This window comes from Rhinopithecus bieti, unplaced genomic scaffold (assembly GCF_001698545.2).
Source record: "Rhinopithecus bieti isolate Rb0 unplaced genomic scaffold, ASM169854v2 scaffold_22357, whole genome shotgun sequence".
In the NCBI taxonomy this organism is placed as follows: Eukaryota; Metazoa; Chordata; class Mammalia; order Primates; family Cercopithecidae; genus Rhinopithecus; species Rhinopithecus bieti.
Genome location: NW_016810344.1, coordinates 32,904 through 37,659, shown reverse-complemented (window position 1 = coordinate 37,659; position 4,756 = coordinate 32,904). Strand labels below are relative to the sequence as shown.

The following is a 4,756-nucleotide window of genomic DNA, read 5'->3' as shown; positions in this document are numbered from 1 at the left end:
CCTGTGAATGAATATTTGGGTTATTTCTAGTTTTTGTCTTTTATAAATAAAGCTTCTATTTTCATTGTTTTATAAATCTATTTGTTAGATATGAGTTTCACTTCTTTATCCTTGGATAAAAACCTAAGGATGGACTCGCTGGATTATATAATAGGGTATTTGTTTAAATTTACAAGAAACAACCAAACCATTTTCAAAAGTGTTTGCATTCTTTTCCTTACTCGCCTGAAATATATGAGGTAGGCTTGTTTGAAGTTTGTGAATGTGTATGAGTTTCTCATGTGTGTACTGGCATTTGTCTACGTTCCTTTGTGAATAGTTTACCCAGCCTTTTTTAAAAAGAATGAACATTTTGTTGAGTTATAGGAATTATTAAATACTTCAGAATCAAGAATCAAGTCACTTGTTATGTTTTACGCGTATTTTCTCCTAGTCTTTGACTTGCCTATTGATTTGTTTCTTACTGAAGTTTTTTTTTCTCACGGATTAAGTCCAAGGTGTGTCTTTTTCGTCCAGCCAGGTGGCCCCGGCGGGTCGCTACTCAGGGACCCACGTGGGCCAGGGCGGTGCAACAGTGACCCACAGGGGCCAGTGCAGTGAAGTGGCTTTGAAATCTGATTGGAGAAACAGACTGCTCAGCTGTAAGAACACACAGCGCTCCAGAAAACTGGTGTTCAACAGAACGCGTCACTCCGGCTTCCGCTGCTGCGGCGGAGAGTCAGGTTCTCGCGCAAGGCCCCGCACGTCCGCCCCCGCGCGCCCGCTTCTCTGTCCGGAGAAAGCCTTTCTGCGGGGGCGGAAAAAGCCGCTACAAGAGAGCGGGTTTCCAGGCACGCCTGGCGCCACTAGGCGGCACTGAGGCGGCGCTGCGCCCTGACTGCCGGTTGGAGGCGACACGGGCTCTGGGGCAGGGACCGCTTTTAAGAGTTTGCTGGTCACGAGGGGAGGCATGGGGGCGCGACCTTGTCCAAGATCTGTCTGCAAGGGACCCTTCCCAGCCTTTGTGAACACAGCCCGGGGAAAGGGGCCGTCCGGGGAGTAAAGGCAGCAAAGGCAGCCCGGGAAGAGGAGGAGGGGCTGAAACCAAAGGCATCCTGCGTACCCAGTTGTTCCCAGGGGACAAGTCCCCCGGTTAGCTGGGCACAGGGAGGCATGGGGAACGGCAGCGACTGCGTTGGGATGGGGCGGCTGCCCCCAGGTTGGGGCGGTGACCCGTGTTCCACCAGGCCAGGCACAGGGCTGAGGTGGCTGACTCCTGTTTCACAAGTGAAGACCTGGTCACCCCAGCGGCAAGGCATTCCGGAGTGGGAGAATTCCTGAGTCCTGGGAAGGAAGCTTTGGTTACAGGGCTGTGGCCCTGAGCAGGAGCTGGCTGGCCCAGCAGGGTGGGCCAGCACTTAAGTCAAGGCTGAGCGCCAGGCACCAGGGACTCGGGTCTGAGAGACCTGATGTACATCCTGCTGCAGAGCAGATCACAGATGCGCCCGCATGAATCCCCAGGCTGAGCCCAGAATTCCCTGGAAGATGCCCAGGAACACAGGTAGTCACCACGCTAGGACATCACACAGGGCCCACCTTGGCCAAATACCACGAGGGATCTTGGACACCTGCATGGGGCCATGGAAGTGCCTGCAAACTCACACTCAGGCCTGGTGCTCACCGAGGTATTGCAGATATTTGTGGTCTCAGAGTAGGAGCTTGGGGAAATCAGTGTCTGCTCTTCACTGCAGGAACAGAGATGCAGTGACCTAGGACACATGACAAATATTTAAAACGACGTCCTTGGTCAAGGACAGAGGTAGCCAAGGCCAGCCTTCTCCCAGGAAAGTACCCCAGGACCCCAAAGCGCAGGGCTGTTAGGTGGGAGGGAATTGGTCTGTGTGTCTCCCTAGAGTGTTGCAACACTTTGGCGCTGGGCTCCCTGTCGCAGACTCACCTTCCATACTTAAGCCAGAGGCTTATGAAAGCCAGGCTAAGATCCTCCCCTGCCTATCCCTGTAAAGCCTCCCCACGGTCCCTGGAAATCCTTTGAGCTTCTTAGCCCCACAGCATGAGCCTGCTCTGACTCAGGCCCTGACCTGCTCTTTCTCTTCTGTCTCTCCCTCCTCTGTTGATATGGACACACGATTCCTTTGGCATGTCCGGTACAGACCAGACCCCCTGCTGTTGTTAGCATTCCTCCCTCTCCCTGGAATGTTCTTTCCTATCTGTCTACCTGATAAGCACTGAGTCGTCCTGCAAAACTCTGCACAGCTTTCACCTTCCCTGTGGAGCCTCCCCTGGCCAGCCCCACCCTGTTGCAGGCAGAATGCTTGGCGGTATAACAATGTGGGTTGCTGACCACAAATCCATTCCCTCTTTATTCCTTGCCAAGGGAATGCTGATTTTGAGGTCTGTTTTCACTTATTGGAATAGTCCTGAATAAAATCTGGTTTTACTACTTTATCGTCTAGCTCTGGTTTTTCTTTGCCGTAGGTATTCCCTGCTTGTAGCCTTGCCATAGCTCTATCATTGCTGCTGATGATAGTTATCAACCCTCGGGAAGGTGACCCTAAACAAGCCAAGTCCAACACGCTAGCTCTACCCCCTGAGAGCATGAGACCAACAAGGGTGGGCATGTGCCCGGTTCTGGCCTTGCCCTCATGGACTGCGGGTCAGGGGTGGGAAGCTCTTACAGAGCAGCTGTAGCGGCCATAGGGGCCATCCTGCTGGCCATGCCATGGCAGTGTCAGAACCCCAAACAACACCTGGGGTGAAGGAGCTGCCGAAAGAGTGAAGCGACCCCACTTTGTCCTGTTAGATCTGTCTGGGAAGTATTTTTATTAGGGTTGGCTGGGTAAGCTTTCTTCCACAGGGAGCCTAAGGGGGCCCAGAGAGTCTTCTTAGAACTGGAGGCCATCAAAGATTGGCTCAGGCTCACTGACTAGTAGGCTCTCCTGTTCCCAAAGTCCATACTCTTGTTTGTTGTTATTCAAAAATATTTGTTGAATGCCTGCTATCTACTAGGCCCTGAATGTTTAAAAACAAATAAAGTTCCTGCCTTCAAGGGGCTTACAGTTTTTCTGAGACGACACGTAAAGAGATAAAATGTCGTTAGGGTGTAGTTCTGTGTAATTGAGAGTGTTCTTAGGTGCTAACAAGAGCATCTACTCTGTAGTTTAAGCAGAAAACAAATGTATGAAAGGCTATTGGAGAGCTCACATAATTCTGTGCGGCACGAACACTGTGTCTCAAATCATGCTGCAGGGCAAACTTGGGGCTCAGTATGCTGGACCATGTTGTGCCTTCTCTCCCAGCCAGTGCTGCAATGGAAGAAAAGGAATTCAGCTCCTAGGAAATGCAAAACATTGATCTGTGGATAGAGAAGGAGTATATGTAGGTATCATCTCTTGGAGGGAATTAAAAAGCAACGATGATAGAGCTATGGCAAGGCTACAAGCAGGGAATACCTTATGGCAAAGAAAAACCAGAGCTAGACGATAAAGTAGCAAAACCAGATTTTATTCAGGACTATTGCAATAAGCGAAAACAGACCTCAGTATACAGTCAGGCTCATTCTAAAAACAGCATGAGAAGTTGAGAGTTGGAGCCATGGAGCAGGTAGGAGTTGAAAGATGGAAAATTACCAAGAGGAAACGTCAGGGGTGAGGGTGATGCTGGCTAAACTGACCTAACAGGATACCTGCTGAAGAAAGGCCAGGGTGACCAGATATCACCTGGGAAGGTGGAGGATGAGGACCCTGATCAGATATTGGGAGTGGTCAGATAGGAACAAGGGGGGGTTCTTGCTGAATTGACTTTGTGGGGTTGTTGCTCAAACTGGATTTTATAAGAAAGTACACAGATGAGCCTAGCAGATTCAGGAGCCTGACTCTAGTTTGCTCAAGCAAAGAATCTTTGTCACTACTCCCTTGTTTTTCCCCTATGCTGAAATTAAACTAGGCAGGCTCCAAATTATCTTTAAAAACATAGGTGTGTTTTTAAAACATTCCAAAGAGCAATTGCAAAAGCACCTGTGGAATATGTCTGCTTTACCAGAAGTGCCCGAAAGGTTACTCCAGCAAAAATGATTAGCAGGTGCTGTGGATGCTGCTGGTGTCCTGGCCAGGTCCCCTTTGCTTCCTTCCCCAGGTGCCATGGGGGTCACCTGGTGGGAGTCAGCACAGGGGGCCGTGACCCCCTACACCCATGCCGCTCCAGCTTTGACATCAGGCAGAGAGAGCTTCGCCTCTAATCTGAGGAGACCTCCTGCTTCCAGGCCTGTCCCAGCTTTCTCTGCTGGTAGGGAGGCAGTGGGGGTGATGTCCATTCTGCCCCATCAGGGGAGATGAATCAACTTTATGGCTCTGCTTAAGCAGATCCTCTTGCTGGGTACGTACTTGGATGTGACCAAATTTCCTTGGCTGCAGCTCTTCTCAAGGCTCCTGTTTGGCCACGTGAGGCCTGTTTTGCGGTGGGCTGCAAAAGAAGCCATCGAACCAGTGGTCAGGAGGGCTTGCAGGGCAGAGAGATCCTCTAAGTCTGTTCCTTCCTTTTCTCTTTTCTTTTCTTTCTCTTTCTTTCTTTCTTTCTTTCTTTCTTTCTTTCTTTCTTTCTTTCTTTCTTTTCTTTCTTTCTTTCTTTCTTTCTTTTCTTCTTTCTTTCTCTCTCTTTCTTTCTTTTTCTTTCTCTCTCTCTCTCTTTCTTTCTCTGTCTCTCCTTTCCTTTCCTTTCCTTTCCTTTCCTTTCCTGTCCTCTCCTCTCCTCTCCTCTCCTT

At 49.8% G+C, this 4,756-nt stretch overlaps 1 pseudogene; it reads right to left on the bottom strand.

Moving 5' to 3' along the window:
* Nucleotides 1–718: 718 nt before the first annotated feature.
* LOC108541968 (uncharacterized) lies at nucleotides 719–2,501 on the bottom strand (annotated as a pseudogene).
* Between the last annotated feature and the right edge of the window lie 2,255 nt (nucleotides 2,502–4,756).